This window comes from Mastacembelus armatus, chromosome 6 (assembly GCF_900324485.2).
Source record: "Mastacembelus armatus chromosome 6, fMasArm1.2, whole genome shotgun sequence".
NCBI lineage: Eukaryota > Metazoa > Chordata > Actinopteri > Synbranchiformes > Mastacembelidae > Mastacembelus > Mastacembelus armatus.
Genome location: NC_046638.1, coordinates 23,694,729 through 23,715,003, shown reverse-complemented (window position 1 = coordinate 23,715,003; position 20,275 = coordinate 23,694,729). Strand labels below are relative to the sequence as shown.

The following is a 20,275-nucleotide window of genomic DNA, read 5'->3' as shown; positions in this document are numbered from 1 at the left end:
TGCTGGAGCCTATCCCAGCTCTCTCTGGGTGAAAGGCAGGGGTCCACCCTGGACAGGTCACCAGTCCATCACAGGGCCACATAGAGACAAACAACCTCACACACTCACACTCACTCCTATGGGCAATTTAGAGTCACCAATCAACCTGACATACATGTTTTTGGACTGTGGGAGGAAACCAGAGTACCTGGAGAAAACCCTCACAAGCACAGGGAGAACATGCAGACTCCACACAGAAAGACCGGGTTGCGAACCCAGGACCTCCAGGCTGTGAAGCAACAGTGCCAACCATTCATCCACCATGCTGCCCCACATTAGCATTTTATTCTAATATATATTAGAATAATACATATAAATTTCATTTATTCAGGTTTCAGTTATTTCAGTCAGCCATAAACAGTTTCACTGATTATTTTTGACTTATTCAACTTTCCTATGTAATATTTATATTTATACTATTACATTTCATGCATGCTTCTGTGTGTACGCATGCAGGTGTGTAAGTGCCAGACAGATTGTTAAAGGAGCAGAGCCAAATGAGGTACTTCCTCATTAGCTTCATTAAGCTGAACCTTTGTTTTGTTAATGACATAAAAACAAACACTTGCTCATGAAAGAGAAGCTGTCAATTATCTACTGTCCCTCCCTCTGTTTTCTCTGTGCTTGTTTTGTGAATCAAGGCCAACCTGATGGGTGATTTAAGCTTTGTATGGATCCTTTATTAAGCCCAGATTTCACTGTCACTTGTGGATTATTTGTGATTTTCTACTGTAAAATAAAATAATCATACACTAACATTTCTGGGATGCAAAAGCTTATATAATTATCAGTGTGAGCCCATTGACATTTGGGAACGAAAGGCACTTGGCCAGAGTAGAACTCAACATGGAATAATCCTTGGCCCCACAAAAGTCCTGTGTTACAGTAATACAGACAGCACACAGTCGTAAAGGGAAGTGATCAGAAAAGGAAGTTTGCTACTGAACATGAGAGTGAAACATACCTGCTGGTAACCATGGAGACCCCACACTGCTGTGCTGAGAGTGACATCGCATAAAGCTTTTGTCAGACAATTTCACAAACGGTGCAAACAAGCCACTACTTTGTGAGTTTTACTCTCACTGCCTCACACACACACACACACACACACGCACACACACACAGGCTGGATACCCTCTACAGGACGTCTAACAACAGTGTTTGAGTTGTTGCGATGGTGACAGTCAGAGAAGAGAAATTAGATTTTTGTGGGAGATGCTTAATCTCTTTCATGCATGGTGCCAGATGATACTGCACAAACCCAAACACAGACACATACACTGCACAGACACACAGGCACATAGAGCTCATGCTCAGAAATGGGTGTGAACAGGAAGTGAATGGGCAAACTCTTCAAATGGGACAAGTGTAGTGATTGGGCATGGAATGATTTATTACCTACAGCAACCACCTTTGCTAGGCTAAGAAGGTGACTTCATGTTACTGGGAAGAAAAAGTACGATGGCAGCAGGTTGTGCTGTACTAGCTGGAATATGAGTGACATTTCCTAAGCCTCTCCAAAACATACAAACAAAGAAACCCTTAAGCAATGTTGACCAAGACACACTGTAGACTGCCAACAACACACATGCCTGTACAGAGACAGACACAAACAATGGCATGACACACCGAAGCACTGGGTGACAAGTAGAGTGTGGGACTTGCCAAGGAATGTCTTTGCTTGACATTTGTAGAGGGCTCACAGAGACAGAGAGAGAGAACCAAGAAGATAGAGAGACACAGAAAGAGATCAATAGTCTGGACACCCTGGATGTGAGGAAGGAGATCCATTTAACTATTTGTCAGTTACTGTTAATAAATGACATTATCATTGGTTTCCCACAGGCTTGTATACCTTCATACCTTTATATACCTTTTATAGGAGCAAATGAAGGTATCTTGTATAAGAAGTGGTAAAATAAGCTGAAATTGTAGTTAAGTATCAGTAATAATTCCATGGTATAGTATGTTGACTTTGACTATGAATTACATTTCACTTTGGTTTTGCTTCTTTTGATAAAAATATATTTTCAACATATTACTCTGAAAAGAGTCACTACAGAACCTCTGGCAAAGAAATAGATAAAATAACATAATACAATAATAATAATAATAATAATAAGCAAGTGTTAATGTGGTGTAAAATTAATTTAGAAATAATTGTTATGCAACAGAGCACACTCAAAGGAAACATTAAACAAACTAGTAATTCATACTGGATTGAAGTTCCTGACTGAAGTCCGTTTATTAGCTTAACCACTGGACTACACCAGAGGGTGTCAATGAGCGGAATAAGTCTTAGGACCACTGGAAAGCCAAAAATCAAAGCTTTATGTATGAATTTCTTAGTCCTTACCCCTTTATCGCTCACCCCTGGGCAGGCTGATACGTTAAGCCCCTGACACAACAAACTGTTATTGAGCATCTCTTGCCCTAGCTTGGTGTTGCTCTGCCCTTAGAAATGCCAGCTCCAAAAAACTCATGACAGAGAACAATCTTTCTTGGGTGTGCAGAGGCTTAGCTTGCAAGTTGCCTCTGGGCCCTGTCCATGCCATTTACTGGAACTTTAGTTGTGTCTCTGCCCTTAAAAAACAACACCAAAATCTCATGGGAGGTATATTTTAAGGTACAAGTGTGCTAATCTTCCAGCTTTGTGGTGAACAAGTTCTGTGACCCTCCAGCCCTGTGGTTGAGTCTTTCACGGCTCTTTAGAGCCCTGCAGAAGCTTAACTCGTGGTTTTTTAGCAGCCCAAAAGCTGGTGTGGTCGAGCCCTGGCAGTGTTTTTTTTTTTGTGTCTTCAGAAAAGTTTGAAGCACGGCCTCTGAAGTGAAGTGTCAAAAGTGTTCTCTGGTTTCATGTTAAGGTATCTGATTATACTTGCAAAACATCTACAATTGAGCTGTAGGTTTGAGTCTCAGCTGTTAAAAATGTACTGTAATTTTATTGTAATGTTAAACAACAAACCAAAACACATCTGCACTCTCCCAGTAGTGTTGCAATTCAACTATTAACCACAAGGGATACACAGTGCACTTTTCATTCATATCTTAAGCTAGGACTGAACCTGTGACCACTTGCATAGCACAGCAGTTCTCCAACTCCAGAGTAAGTTGGTCTGTGCCATATGGATTTCAACACACTGTCTACAACTCACTTGGTCAACAGCCAGACATGCCAAGTTCTTACACATTGAGCCATTTGTCCGGGTGGTGGTGTTGTTTTTTGTTGTTACATTTGTGCACAGTGCAACACAGAAAATTCTCATTACAACCTTCTACCTTCTCATGTTAAAAGAATTTAACCATATCATGCCAGTCACATAAAAACCTATGTACTTTTGCATCTGCCAATTATGTTAGGGGCATTCATACTTCACAGGATGGTGGAGCAGAGGTTATTACTGTCGCCTCACACCAAAAAGCCTGTTTCATTAGTTACTAATATGGTTTTCGTGTGTTACAGGAGCTTGTGCTTCACAGATGCATTGCTTGTGCTGTTTCACTAGAAAAATAACACTGAATTGAATCAGCACTAAGAGGAGCACCCACCCGCTGTCATGACCTACTGAGCTACAGCATATTACTGAGAGGGCTTGGAAAAGTGACCTCACAAAACAAACACAGTTGAGAAATTGAGATTATCCACCAGCAGGCATCAGGCTCATATGCATTACTTTGGTCATTTGTCCTGAAGTCTACTCTGTGTGGTTATAACCAAATAAATAAAAAATGACATGATTTTGGGTGTTAGTTGGAGCAAGTGTTTCCCAGACATTGCTTTTGAAAGTCATCATTTGGATGATTTGCATCAAAACTGACTGAGCAGAAAACTAAAGTCTACTATCAGTGGGATTTGAACCAGAAACAGTAAGAATGAAATGAGCTATTAGCCACTGCTATTAGCCATATTTACTACCTAAAGCCCTGCACAAAAAAAGGTAGTAGAAGAAGCGAGGTCACAAAATAAACCTAATGATCTAATGACCTTATTGACCAGGGGGTAGCACAGGATCACAAATGAAATGACACCTTTACCTACTGGGCTAATGTCCAGGACAGTGTGAACTTTGACGTAACCTCACACGACAAGCCTACTTGAGAAATGGCAATTTACCAATTGGAGCAGGTATTCATTATTTCACTGAAGATGTTGACAGAGCTGGAGCTCCAAGAAGTTCATATGGCCGCAGATTTGCATCAAAGTTGATACACAGAATGTCAGCGTGTCCATTTTTTTGTTGTGTCTTAGGGGAGAGAGATATCAAGCTCAGACTATCCCCAGTAGGTCCTGTTATAGAGACAGATAACTCTATTGTCTGACACCTCCTGTGGATCTGGTGATGTGTGTCTTTGTGTTGACATAACCGAATGGTGGTATGTGCTCTTATAACCATCATGTTGATATTACCTTGTGCGTTCATGCAAAATCACATGTTGATATGCCTGTATATGTGTGCATTTATTTATACTTTTGCTTGTCTGTGGGAGCGCTCCTGTCTGAATATTTGTGTCAGGGATTATTAAAGTCAGTACCCCCATCACCCCCAGCTGTCCCACTGGTCCCAGCAGTCCAGCGCATCAAAGTCTACCAATTACCATCCACATCACAAAGGCCGTGCAACTGTAAATTAATGTGTAGTTATGCTTGATATCCTTCCAACCGGAGATTATCAGACTGTGGAGCCATGCACTGATGAGCTTAACAGGGCTTTGATTAACCTGTCTGGGCTTCATTAATGAAAGAGATTACGCATTAGCAGAAATCTGAACTCCCCTGATCAATTAAATAAATGCATAAATTATGTCAGTAATGAGTATTTAGTATTGATAGAGTTGATCCTGCACTTGTGCCAAAGATGTGTTTTTAAACAAGTAAATGTTCAAAATACTAAGACAGCAAGAGACACAATACCTTTAGATTTGCTCTCACTCTCTTTCTCTCTCGCTTTTTACTTGCTGCAGAGCTTTCACCAGGTCGCTATGGTAACTTAGGTTTTCTGCCAAGATCATTCCCAATGCACCAGATTTGACATTCCTCCTCTCTCCATTTCCTCCTTTTTCTGCTCCTGTCCATCACTGTCTTCTCTCCCTGTCCTCACCTTTCTCTGTCTCACCTGGTTGGCAGGGAGCAAGAAGTGTATCAGTAAAATCATCAAAATGACATCAGTTGTCCTCAGATAGTCTTCATCATCCTCATAAGTTCACCTATCACACAAAGAGATCAGCTGTTTATTTGCATGTTGAGTTGAAAGTCAAATACATAAATTCCCCAGCAAATATAGAATCAAAACTCCTCATCACAGCAATATCTGCAGCATCTCGCTCACTATAAAATGCACATATCGCCAGAAAATGTCACATCCCTACAAAAGCTTTACGTTTTCAACTAATCATTAGTGTAGAAAGAGAAAAGTCTGCTTTTATATAGAGGATTAATCAAGCTATCACAACCATGATACGTTTGTTTGAGATTGTGTGTGTGTGCATTTTGGAGTTTAAATTACCTGTGTTAATGGGTGTAATTGTGTTAGATATTTGGAGGTTGCAGCTCCATTGAAAATCTGATTATTAAGGCATTTCTCTTCATTGGTTTTTCAGGGTAAATGATTCTCGAGGGTCTCCACTCTAATAGTCAAATCAAGCTTCTGGTGCCTAGTCTCCCTTGAAACCAAGCAGCCTTAATGTTCCTGACTGTGCTGGGAAAAAAAAATACAGTTTCTACTCAACACAATTCACATGAACAAAAATAATCCAGTTTATTAAAAAACTGTGCCAAACAGACTTTTTGATTGTGTGTCAGTGAAGTTAGTCCTTTTTGTCTCTGATAGTAATGAGTACACATGGTATGTTATCTATCTACTGTTGTTAACCTGTACACTGCAGATATGTTGTTTTAGCATTGCTAGACTTAGGTAATAACACTAGCTGGAATATACAGTGTAGTTGAAATTGCTCTTTCTTTTCATTGTTGGATCGGTTTTGTTGCACTCCCAGTTTTGTATTGAACTGAGCAGCATCTAGTCTCCTTTATTGAGGATAATATTTGTAAATGACAACTAAATCTGGTGAAAACCACATTTGGTGAATGTCAGGAGTTTTGTAACTTTCTGATTTAATGTTGGTGTTTTAAGCCAAACATGCATTCATAATCTTGCTTTAAAATACTTTGTTAAAGAAATAAAAGAAAGTAAGCAGAAACAAAGAATAGATGGAATCATAATAACTGAGACCTCAGTTATTGCCAAAGTGGGTTTGGTTATTTGTGCTGGAAAATTTACATATTTTGTTGGGATTCAAACCATCAAACATGCAATTCTCAGAAATCAATTATGTGTCACCCTATCTCAGCATGGTACTTCAGTAGTACTGCTGTTGAATACTAAAGCTGACTGAAATATTCAGCAGTATTCAACAGAAAGCTCGACCCCTCTGTCCAGTGTTGTCATGTAAAAAAGAATTCTGTACAAGACATTTAGAGGACAGAAACAAACCGAGGGAGGCATTTAATAAAAAACACTGACCCAGTTTCCAACGAGCATCTGTTCTGAAAACTTACCATGTACTGAGGTCAACTGTAAGACAGACAAAGTAAATACAAACGCTCACACATGGACACAACAGAATCTTATTCATTGACATTGACATTCACTCTAACCCTCATGGCAACCATCACCATTTTATGTGTTATCTCTAAACCCTTACAGACACCCTGACCTGATCTCTGGTCCACAAACTTTACCCTATGGTAAACTCTTTTACTGATGTGGTCTGGAAAAACCATCCTTACTTCTGTCTTTTCTGTCTCAATTTTCCTTTTTTCTTTCCTCACTCACAAAGAATTTCACTAAAGTGTGGTGCCAAGCACTAATTACTCCTCCAATTGCCTGCCTCTCAGGTTTGAGTCTAGTCTCATAGAGTTATTGGCTAATAGTCTGGAGGTGTTTGAGGCACTGAGTGTTAGGAGAAGCACAGACAGAAATCTGTTGCTTGTGAAGGCATTGTCTGGACTTCTGGCTGACTATGAGATGAGAGGCTATGAGACCTCTGCCCACTGATGTCGGTCCAGTGGCCACTTCTGGTGAAGCAGAGACAGACAATGAGATCTGATAAAGAGAACTACATTCAAGAAATGTGACAAAAAGAGATAAATCAGGACGATAGGACTGTGGCAGACTGTTGCTAGTCTCTTGATTTAAAACTTTCAGAATTCAGTGGCCATTGCAGAGACAAGTGTACAGAATTAAAACGTCTGAGGTTAAAAGGATGACAGACCAGGCCAACTATATCAGATTCTCTTAGACGGGACCAGCATCACTGACTCACACATGTAAATGCACACAGAAACACACACATGCTGTATTTCTGGAGCTATTTGCAGCCTCTCCCTTGAAAAAAATCCATCTGGAAGGCCTGAGAAGCAGTAATGAGTTTCTCTGTTTTCTTTGTTTTTGGCCCACAGCTGAATCGTGATCAGAGCGATGTGTGTGCTACCAAGGCACAGAGCAAAGAGAAGAAACTGCTGCACACACAAGATGATCGCAGAGGGCAAGACTTCAAAGACAAACTCTCAGACTTCAACTTCAACACTGTTAATTACGTTAGGCAATTTTATATGAAAACAAGACAATAATTCAGAAATTTAATATGTTTCAGAAGAGACGGCAATAATCAAATTCAAATTATTATAGTCATTTTCTACCATTTGTAATGGTTAAGCATTGCTGATATTGTTGATATTGAAAGTGTAACAACCGTGTTGTTTTATATGCTTCCCTGTGGTTCTCTTTAATTGCTTTTACTTCACTCACAGTGTGTGTTTGCATGCACAAATTTCTTATGACTGTCATATGTCTCTGCAATAGACTGGCAATATGTCCAGGGTGTACCCCACCTATCACCTCATGTCTGCGACCCTGAATTTACAAGGAGAAGTGGTATATGAGTGGATGGATGGATGGATGGATGGATGGATGGATGGATGGATGGATGGATGGATGGATGGATGGATGGATGGATATTGCATGTCTGTGTGTTCTTCTCTCTGGCTGGGTACCTTTCTTATACAACATAACTCATTGTGTGTGATTGTGATTGTACTAATGTACAATGTGTACTGCAAAAACAGGAGCAGACTGAGATTCAGAGACCATGAACTTGATCTCTGCAGCATGTAAATTGCAGCTCCTCTATCAATGTCCAACTGTGACTTTTTCCATCTTTCAGCCGAACCACATAGTGGCCAGGGATGTTTTTTGCATGTGAACAGTACATTAGTACCTGTCAGCTCCATCATAACTGAGGATGGGGTTCCAGCTCTCACTGATTATAATGGAGATACTTAATTGAGTTAACCACTGCTGAGTGCCAGGGGCTCCTAATAAGAGGGCAATGGATGGATGAAAAACCATCAAAAACAGAAGTGGTTAGATGTTGCAGTCTTAATTTTGTGAGCATACATGTACTGTTATGTATTGAGCCTTGTTTGAGGGCTCATCCTATAATGCAAGTCTGTGACACAAGCCTCAGACATTGTAGGTACAGTAGACCAGCAAGTCAAAGTCATGGACAAACAGCAATTGCTCACCTAATTTCTGACATGCAGAAGAAGAGGGGATAGCATGACACTCACAGATCAGCTGCTCCCCTGCTAACTATGAAGACTGTACATGAACAGAATGGGTGTCATCTGTGTTGCAGCTATGCTAATCTGTGCATGTATACCAATGAACAAACTACGGAGGCTCAGGGGTGTGTGAAATGCCACTGCATACTGTTCAAGGCCAACAGAGCACCAGCTCATATACTGTATTTGCATAATCCAAGATACAACCTTGTGTTGTGGTGGCGTCACTGCAGGGGTGCAGGCATCTGACATCACTCTCTTAAGCCCATACAGAAGATAAAACCTGTGTGAAATAAAGCAAAGGTAGCACATTTTCATTCTACCAGCACAGCGCAGGTGGACGCTGTTGCCTGGCTGCTTCCACCAATACCAGGTTATGGTATGATTTAAATTTACAAAACCTGCACCACCTTTAAAATTTTAGTTAGTTAAAGGGCTTAAGAGAAGGCTGAGGAAATTTGATTTACAGTACAGAAAACATAAATTTGTCTATGAGAAATCTGAATAGCATAAACTACAATATTTTTTATCCTTTGGCCCCATTTTATAGAGCCAGTGTTCCAAGGAATAATCTCTGTGTTACTTTCAGTAAGAGAAGTAACCTATTCATTATTTGTTCTACAACCCTTCCCAAAGTCACTAATGTGTATGTATAGATGAATATCTGTTCAAGCACAGAGCAACACAATTCATGCAGGAGTTCTCTGATTGAGGTCATTTACTTACAGCTTGAGTGTTTGCCATGACAACAGCCTAGTTACCCAATGACAGATGTTTAATAATGACAATGCATGTTTTATGTTTTGTTTGATGAACTGAGTGAAATGCTCGGGTGGTTGAAAAAAGACGAAAATTGAAAAGAATCCATGATTTGATTTGCCTTTTGTTCTAACGGCTTACATGCACAATTCTTAGATGTAAATAAATATTTCTTCCAGCAGGAGTTATGGTACTCATCTGACAAATACGTCTGTTACACTGAACCATCAGTAACAGGCTTATTGCATCTGATAAACATACAGACCATGTCTGCAGGGGGCCAAGAGGGCTGTCAAAACATAAAATACAATCAAAATGGAAGCAGGGATGGGAAAAGACATATGAAGGAAAGTGGAAAAACATGTAAAGCAGTCATGCCTTACTTGAGTGCATTTTAGAGGTCATGCTAATATTAAATGCTGAATTGGTCCTTGAAGATAGTGCAATAGAGGGCAGACACATAAAGTAAGAGAAAGTGATGGAGAGACAAAACAGTGAAATGAAAGAGGCGGCAAAGCCAGAGGCAAAGTCAACACTGCCATTACAGCGACGATTGGATCAGCAGGAGGGTTGAACCAGGGAGCACAGACACTAAACACCTTAGAAAACAGCTGACCTTCATGGATTAACGCCTACTCCTGCTAACAAATACACCAATAACATTATTATCAGCACTACAGGTGAGAATCACAGGGTATCACATCATACCATAATATATTATATTACCTCTGATAAGTTACTGTGGCATTTAGATTTTGTTTTATGTAAAGCATTTCATACCTAAAAAGAAAAATATATACATATTAATTCATTATATTAAAAAAAAAAATAATAAACACAATAAAGGAGCCAGTCTATTGCCTGGTAAGGACTTTCATTTTTTATATTTGGTTTGTTAATACTTCTGTACTTCTAAGGGACTGTACATCTTTCATACCTTTCGGCTGCTCCCTTCAGGGGTCGCCACAGCAAATCATCCGCCTCCATTTAACCCTATCCTCTGTATCCTCCTCACCCACACCAACTATCCTCATGTCCTCCTTCACTACATCCAAGAACCTCCTCTTTGGTCTTCCTCTAGGCCTCCTTCCTGGCAGCTCTAACCTCAGCATCCTTTTACCAATGTATTAACTGTCCCTCCTCTGAACATGTCCAAACCATCTCAATCTGGCTTCCCTGGCTTTTTCTCCAAAACATCTAACATGAGCTGTCCCTCTGATGTCCTCATTCCTGATCCTGTCCATCCTCGTCACTCCCAGAGAGAACCTCAACATCTTCAGCTCTGCTACCTCCAGCTCTGCCTCCTGTCTTTTTCTCAGTGCCACTCTCTCTAAACCAGACAACATTGCTGGTCTCCTTTCCGTTCAATTCTTGCTGACACTATGATGATCGGCAACTTGACTTCCTGTTTCATACTTTTAGTTTGGAGAATCTGGTTTCCTACTGTCTACTCTCAATTGATTATGTAATTGATTTCACCTGTGTTCTCCTCTCTGCTCACAGTTATATACCCTCTCTCAGCCATAGACAAACTGCCAGGTTGTCTGTGAAATCTTCACTATCCTGCCCATGACTTATTGGTTTTGCCTGCATCAATCTGCTCCACGCGACCAGGTTCATGAAATCTGCCGATCACAGATCTCCTCTCCTTATTCCGTCATACTAAGCTAAGTAAACTTACCTTTTTCTCCACCTGTTCCCTGCTCTCACTACAGATGACAATGTCATCTGCAAACATCATGGTCCATGGAGATTCCTGTCTAACCTCATCTGTCAGCCTGTCCCTCACTACAGCAAACAAGAAGGGGTTCAAGGCCGATCCTTGGTGCAGTCCCACCTCCACCTTGAACTCCTCTGTCACCCCTACAGAAAAACCTCACCACTGTCTTACAGCTCTCATACATGTCCTGCACCACTCGAACATACTTCTCTGCCACTGCAGACTTCCTCATACAAAACCACAGTTCCTCTCTCGGCACCCTGTCATACGCTTTTTCCAAATCTACAAAGACACAAAGCAGCTCCTTCTGGCCTTCTCTGTACTTCTCCATCAGCATTCTCAAAGCAAATATTGCATCTGTGGTTCTCTTTCTTGGCATGAAACCATACTGCTGCCCCAAAATGCTCACTTCTGACCTCAGCCTAGCCTCCACTACTCTTTCCCATAACTTCATTGTGTGACTCATCAGCTTTATTCCTCTGTAGTTTCCACAACTCTGCATGTCTCCCTTGTTCTTAAAGATGGGCACCAGTACACTTCTCCTCCATTCCTCAGGCATCCTCTCACTGTCCAAGATCTTAAGTAGCCCAGTCAAAAACTCTACCTCTCCTAAACACTTCCATACCTCCACAGGTATGTCATCAGGACCAACTGTCTTTCCACTCTTCATCCTCAATGCCTTCCTTACTTCATCCTTACTGATCTTTGCTACTTCCAGCTCCACCAGTCACCTCTTCTACTGTGCTCTTCCATCTTTCTATCACACTTGGGGCACCTGTCCTTAATCACCCTAACCTTTTCCTCTTAACACATTCCTGAATTTCCTCATTCTACCACTAAGTCTCATCTGCTTTCCTTTCCAGATGACACACCAAGTACCCTCCTACCTGTCTCCCTAATGGCTGTAGCTATCCAGTCATCTGGAAGAACCTCCTGATCTCCCAGAGCCTGTTTCAGCTCCTCCCTGAAAGCCACACAACACTCCTCCTTTTTCAACTTCCACCACTTGGTCCTCTGCTCTGCCCTTGTCCTCTTCATCTTCCTCACCACCAGAGTCATCCTCCACACCACCATCCTATGCTGTCTGGCTACACTCTCCCCAGCCACTACTTTGCAGTCACTGATCTTATTAAGGTTGTAACGCCTACACAAGATGTAATCAACTTGTGTGCTCCTGCCTCCTCTTGTCATCCAATGCTCCTCCATTTTCTGGAAAAATGTGTTCACTACAGCCATTTCCATCCTTTTTGCGAAGTTTACCACCATCTGTCCTTCTGCATTCCTGTCCTACTTACCCATCACTTCCTCATCACCTCTGTTTCCCTCACCAACATGTCTGAAGTCTGCCCCAATCACCACTCTCTCACCACTAAGGAAACCCTGAATCACCTCATCCATCTCCCTCCAGAATTTCTCCTTCTCTTCTAACTCACATCCTGCCTGTGGGGCATAACCACTGACAACACTCAACATCACCACCTTCAACTTCCAGCTTCAGACTCATCACCTTATCTGACACTCTCTTCACCTCCAGAACATTCCTATCAAAATCCTCCTTCAGGAGAACTCCTACTCCATTCCTCTTTCCAGCCACACCATGATAAAACACCTTGAACCCTGCTCCTAATCTATAGGTCTTGCTACCTTTCCACATGGTCTCCTGAACACACAAGCTATCCTCCTTTCTTCTCTCCATCATATCAGCCAACTCTCTTGTTTTCCCTGACAAAGTCCCTACTCTAAGTCCTACACACCTTCCCTTCCTCTTCTCTCTTTGCCTATGAACACACCTTCCTTCTCTCCTTCTTTGACCAACAGTAGTCAAATTTCTAGTGGCACCCTGTAAGTCAACAGCACCAGTGGCGGTTGTTGTTAACCCGGGCCACGACCGATCCGGTATGGAAGTCATATTTGTGATTCGTATGTTTGATTCGGCTGAAATTTTATGGCGGGTGCCGTTCCTGACACAACCCTCTGCATTTACCCGGACTTGGGACCAGCACCTGAAGACACTGGATTGTGCCCCCCTGTGGTTGCATTAAGTAAGGGACTGTACATAAAACTTTTAATTGTAGAATTTATGTAGCTGCATCAGTGAGTGATCTAAATACTTGGTACTGGTGATAGTATATACCCGACATATTACAAGAGACCATATTGTGATTGCTGCTGTTTAGTAGCTTGTCTGACCTTTAATCTGGATCTTAAATTATTTATCTCGGAGAAAACAGAAGTCATTATATTTGGGCCTAAAAATCTCAGAAATAACTTTTCTAAAATTATAGCTACTCTAGATGGCATAGCCCTGGCCTCCAGCACTACTGTAAAAAACCTTGGAGTTATTTTTGACCAGGACATGTCCTTTAACTCACACATAAAACAAATTTCTAGAACTGCATTCTTTCACCTGCGCAACATTTCCAAAATTAGGAACATCCTGTCTCAAAATGATGCAGAAAAACTAGTCCATGCATTTGTTTCCTCAAGGCTAGATTACTGTAACTCATTACTATCTGGATGTCCCAGTATCTCCATAAAAAGCCTCCAATTAATCCAGAATGCCGCAGCCAGAGTCCTGACAGGAACTAGCAAGAGAGATCATATTTCTCCTATATTGGCTTCTCTTCATTGGCTCCCTGTAAAATATAGAATAGAATTTAAAATCCTTCTTCTCACATACAAATCCCTTCATAATCAAGCTCCTTCATACCTTAAAGACCTCATAGTACCATATTATCCCAATAGACCACTTCGCTCTCAGAGTGCAGGCCTACTTGTGGTTCCCAGAGTTCTCAAAAGCAGAATGGGAGGCAGAGCCTTTAGCTATCAAGCTCCTCTCCTGTGGAACCAGCTCTCAGCCTGGGTTCAGGAGGCAGACACTCTCTGTACTTTTAAGGCTAGACTTAAAACCTTCCTCTTTGACAAAGCATATAGTTAGGGCTGGCTTCAGGCAACCCTGAACCATCCCTTAGTTAGTTATGCTGCTATAGGCCTAGACTGCCCGAGGACCATCGGTGCACTGAGCTCCCCTACCCTAACCCCCCTCTCTCTTCTCTCCTCCCACCTCATGTATATTCCACCATTGAATGTCACTAACCTTGTGCTCTCTCTCTCCCCTAGTTTGTGCTCTCTCCCTCTCTCTCTGTTCTCTCTGTACCTTCTGCAGGTGTCCCTGGTCCTGGAGCTGTATATCGCTGATGTGCAGTTACTGGTCCCACCAACCTGCAGTGTCTATCTGTTGTTTATTGTTGCTGTTCTTTTCTCTCTGCTCTATCCACTCACCCCAACCGGTCGAGGCAGATGGCCGCCCAAACTGAGCCCGGTTCTGCTGGAGGTTTTTTTCTTCCGTTAAAGGGAGTTTTTTCCTCTCCACTGTCGCCAAGTGCTTGCTCATAAGGGAATTGTTAGGTTTTTAGTTTTAGTTTTTGTAAAGTGCCTTGAGATGATTTGTATTGTGATTTGGCGCTATACAAATAAAATTGAATTGAATTGAATTTAAATAAAAATTCCTGAACTCTAACCCTTTGAGTCTATGTGGTGGTGTCACATTCAAAAGATTACACCAACTGAGGAAAGTTGGAAAACCTTGGACAGAGACAAATCAATAGAATCAGTATGAGGCTAAATGTCAATTCAAGTCTATAAGAAAACACAATGTCAAAAATTAGGTTAGACTTCCTTTTCCCTGGATACTATCTTCAGCTCTTCACGGGGGACATTGAGGCGTTCCCAGGCCAGTCAGGAGACATAGTCCCTCCAGCGTGTCCTGGGTCTTCCCCGGGGCGCTCTCCCAGTGGGACATGCCCAGAACATGTCCCCAGGGAGGTGCCCAGGAGGCATCCGGAACAGATGCCCGAGCCACCTCAGCTGACTCCTCTCGATGTGGAGGAGCAGCGGCTCTACTCCGAGCTCCTCACCCGATCTCTAAGGGAGCGCCCAGCCACCTTGCGGAGGAAGCTCATTTCAGCTGCTTGTATCCGAGATCTTGTCCTTTCGGTCATGACCATAGGTGAGAGTAGGAACGTAGATTGACCGGTAAATCAAGAGCTTTGCCTTTTGGCTCAGCTCCTTCTTCACCACAAAGGACCGGTACACCGACCACATTACTGCTGCCGATGCAGACACCCTAATTTTTCTGAATTTAAAAAAATCTAAATTGTGACTTGGGGGGGTTAGAGACAAACAGTCAGTCATTCTTTTCAGTGGTTGCCCTTATAGGCCACTGAGGGATGAAGTAGCGCTTCAGAATTCACCCCAAGCCTCACATCTGCAGAGAGAAACCCCATTTTAGACAAAGGCAGAAATTCCTCTTTGTGAACTCTAAATGCTTGTGGTTGAGCTGTGATAATAGTGAAAAAACCTGATTAAGCTATTAGATAGATAGATAGATTGCCTGTATTATTTATTCCTCAGGTTTCATGTGCATGTGCTCTTTTGATGATAGAATTATATATTTGCATTTGAGAGTAATAGTGTGTAAGTAGATCCCAGAACACAGATGTAAAACAGAAGTCAATACATTTATACACCTTTGAATAATAGTTTTAAAGTTGGCGCCAGCAGCTTCAAGACTAATTTCTCTGTTGCACATAACTGTGCATGTATGTTCTGCTGTGTGTGTGCATGACAGCCTGCACATGTGTATCTGTGTACCTGTTACACACACTGGAGCATGATAATTTCCTTAATCATGGAAGGATTCTCAGAGGAAGAGACTGTAATATAGCCGATTACTGCCTTCCACCATTAATGACAGATAATAGTTAGGTTACAAAAGCTGGAACAACATCCTTGAAACACTTGTTGCAGAATACAGAACACTCTGCAACACTCCCTTTCTTACACATTTCACCTTAAAGATATAGTGTGACATTTTGGAAAATATACACGTTTGGTTTTTGTAAAATGCTTGCAAAACATAAGCTTATATGATTATCTTAACATGAGGACTGGAAACGGGTTGCTAGGTAACCAGCAGACACTCCAGGAAGTACCCACTCTGAGCCAAGAAAGGAAGAAATAGTCTGTAGTACTTCATAATATCAAAATTTTTAACATTTTGATTTTTTTTTTTTTTTAAACTTTAAAAACTTTGGACAGAACCATACCAGCAGCAACATTTTCAGCCTGTTCACATAAACCAGCTGGTCCAGCCCATGTTCTTCGAGGGTTCACTGCCCTGACCAGGTAATCAGCAGTGGGTAGAGCAGGGACAGGTGGGAAACACGCAGGACAGTGGCCGTCATGGACCAGGGTTGAGCACCCCTGTTGCGTGGACCCTGTTAATTGCCCATACAATATTAATTGTGAGACATTTTCTGTGTTTGGCTGCCTCAAAAAGTTATGAATAACGTCTTATTACTGTGCTGTGAGATTTAACAAGCTGTCTGCAGGCTTACTTGTGACCAGAGACATAGGGTGTCATTAAAGTTTCTCTGTCTACATCTCCTCAGTGCTTGAGGGAGAACGTCATTAGCATCTTTCCCTCTGTCTGACCGGGAGTCAAAAGAGCATCTGCCTCTGTTCTGCTGGTATCACCTACCCTATTGCCCCCAAAGCTGTTGTACCATTGGCCAACCCGACTGCCACTTATTAGGCCAATCACAGACAGTAGTCCACTAGAGGTCTTTTCTTTTATTTCAGCAGCAGATCATGTTGGGCTCAAAGAGAACCCTTTGTAAGTAACGCATTATTTACTGGACACACAGATGTAAAGATCAAAAGGCTTTTGATCACCTTCATGACTTCACTGCCAACAGCCTGGGAGCCTTTTGCTCAGAACAGAGAGATGGATTCAGGCCTGAAATGACTCTGCTGCTTGTTTCTATGTTAGAACAGGAACACAGACTGGCAGACATCTGGACCTGTGTGCACAATTATAAAACTGCTTAACTGCAGAGTTTAAATCTTTGCCCAAAGTTTGATTTCTTACAGTTCAACTATCAACAACTGAGAAGACTAAGATTGAGTTTTCTATGTTTTGTCTGACTTTTCCTGACCTAAGAACTTAAAATCCCATCCCTCCAAATACTGGAACTGTATCCCATAGAAGGAAAGCTAAGGATAGGCTGTTTCTTTCAAACAATCACTGACATTTGTTCTCCCTTATGACAGTAAAGCAAAATGAGTAGCATAGCACCAACTGCTAGTCACCAAGACATTTTCTTCAGATTCCCTTTTTTTGGGAAAAACAAGACGATTTTCCTCCATTTTCCATGATTTTTTTAGCAAGGCTGTGACTTCATGTTTTGCGTACAAACACTATTCTTCTTGTCTAATTACTTAAGTGATGTACAGTAAATTAGGATTAAAGTGCTCTTCACAGAGGAAAACATGTTTGTGTTTGAGTCAAGGTCTTCAAAAAAGAGAGGCATTGCCTTTCTTATTTTTTTGGGTTTATTTGAATTAAAAGGAAATTCTGATAACCCTCTGTTTACACCCATCCAGCCCCAGGAGGCAGAAAGATACAGCTCGTGGGCATATTGGAGCTTTCAGATGCTAAAGGCCAGATGATTCCTGCAGGACTAAAACTGAGCTAAATTCAGAGTGAATACTGGAATTACAGTTACCAGGTTGCTAAAAAACACAACTCCAAACAAAATGCAGCATTATTCTGTATGTGCTGGATGTGTGAAAGAGCAACTATTTGCCTACACATTCACAACATAAACTTTCTAAGATGATAATATGCTAGTGCCAGACAGCATTGCTGCAGACTTAGGTTTTTGCCCCTTGATGTAATTTCTAAAATAGAGTTAGCACATTAATGGGGTTGAACTTTTTCTTCCCTACGTATAAACAAAGCAATTAATTTATACAAATAGGCCTTCATAGCACCAGGATACACATATGCACTCAGTTTTCATTCTGTAAGTAAATTATTTGTACTTTTTTGTTTTTTATTAATTCTCTGGGAAGCAGAGAAGCAGACAGGAAATGGGGAAGAGACCTGTGACAGATGGTTCACCATCATAACCACTTAGTTACTGGGGTTCCCCTTAAATGCACCAAGTTCAATCATTTTTTAATTGTATTAAATCTATCTATTATTACAACCTGCAGCACAACATGGTACACATGCTGTGTAATGTAAGAAAGAGTCATTTACAATAAACTGTGTAAAGTTAAAATAACAATCCCTTGTATCAGGGGACACTGTGCACAGCAGTACTTAATATCAGAATAAAGACCACGACGGCACATTCACTGCTAACCCAGGGTGAATAGAAGCACAAACACACCTTCATACATGGGCAGCAGACAGATGAGGGAATTCTGGTCTGTGTGAGCAGGAGTCAGGTTAGAGCGGAAGATATAAGGTGAAGAGAGGTGAGGGTGGGTTGATAATCTGTTTGTTCACTTCAGGCTGTATTTCTGATGCTCTGATTGGCACTGACTGCCTGTCTCCATGTGCCCAAATGGTCCCATCAGTTCACAAATATGTTTGGAAGGTCGCTTGCAGCAATGACAGCCTCATAGTCTCACATGTGATAGTGTACCCCCTGACAGCACCAAGTGACTCCTGTTTGTCAGCAGTCTGCTACACTACACCGTAGGTGCACCTGCAGCTCTGTGCCTGCATGATTGACCTCTGTGCTCGATCCTGCACTCCGGCTAATTGAAACAGATGGAGGAGTTGAAGAGGGTAAGGTGAAGGAAGAGCCCTGAGGGCAGCAGTGATGGAAGGAGAAAGGCACACAGCATGTTGAGACCACTGAGAGAGGACACTCACTTTTCCAGTACATGTAAACAAAGACTTTTACCAACTGAGGCTTCTTAATGAACACCCCTGAATTCATGAGACATATAACACAGAACATGTTTCAAACTAGAAAGCTCATGATATTGTCCTCATATCTATTAATAATTTTTTTTAATATAAGGTGTTGTTTTAATTTGTCCCAAAGCTACTAAAGATAATATCAAATATAGCATGGGGGGTTAGCGGCAGCCAAAGGCCTTTATTAAAGATACTAAAGCTTGTGCTAGCAAAGCTCATGTACTCAGAGCAATTTGTGAAATCTACTGAGGACACTCCTTCCTCCATTGTAGCTTTCTTATCTACTGCACTGAACTTCCTTCTGATTTTACCTTGAACAAAATAAACCTTGGTCCTTGTTCTGTTCGTTGCACCTTGATTAATAGAGAAAATTGCACGTTTTCTTGGGAATTGTATGTTTTTGTCTGGTGTTATTACCTAATGCTGTTTTATTATTTTGTTGCTTCTTTTACTGAAGCACCTTAAATATTGCAGACTTGCATGAATTTGTATTGTACAGGTATTCTGCACTCTTGACTTTGCTGTATTGGCAGTTAGTAAAAATATAAAAATACTACAATGGCATTAGAATAGGTCCAGTGCTAATGTAACATATATACGTCCAATAAAAACAAATAAAATACAATGTACATTTAACTCATAAGGTAAGAACATTGCTAATCATTTTTAGATTTATTTAGAAACACACAAAAAGACAAATTATTTCAGTACCTATTCATTCTTTTTTTCTCTCTCTGTCCTACCTGAGGAGATGGATCCCAGGAGAACACACTTCTGAGTCCCCCCAACAAATTTACTTCAGAAATTCAAACGAACAGAATGATTCTGGCCCAAGCAGGAAAGTCCATCCACCATGAAGAAAAGAAACTGTATCTGAAAGTCTTGCAAGTAAATTATTTACTTGCAGGTCTTTTTGGGAAAATGTGACTGTTGCTCTGAGGTGGTCGACCCAACTCTGTCTGCTCCTACGTTTGTGTGTGAGGCAGAGAAGTGTATGGTGCCCCCCCAGCCCTCATTGTCCATGGTAAGAGGATCCAGGCCTGTAAAACAATACCTGACCATTCACATGGAGATGTCTGAGTCATGTGAAGCTAGAACATACCGGGGGGGGGGGGACTGAATACCTCCTCTGTGAAAAAAGGAGCAACTGGCCAATCATTAGCTGTCAGTGTGTATTTGACTTACGCATGTTTCCTCATGAGGCAGGTTCAAAGGTCGTACTGGGGAGCTAAAGAAGATATGGTTGAGGGGCTCTGGTGGTAATGAATGTTGGATTAGGAAACGGGGCAGATAGAGTGAAACTGATCACCTTTTCCCTATGTGTAAATGCTCCCTCTCTGCAGAGGTAATCCAC

General features: G+C 41.5%; 1 protein-coding gene across 1 annotated transcript in view; it reads right to left on the bottom strand.

The window, feature by feature from the left end:
• Window positions 1-19,990, bottom strand: part of shank3a (SH3 and multiple ankyrin repeat domains 3a) — a 249,953-nt gene extending 229,963 nt beyond the window's left edge. The window contains exon 1 of the mRNA XM_026310747.1: window positions 19,665-19,990. The gene's annotated coding sequence lies outside the window, so the exon portion shown is untranslated. The remainder of the gene's footprint in view (window positions 1-19,664) is intronic.
• Between the last annotated feature and the right edge of the window lie 285 nt (window positions 19,991-20,275).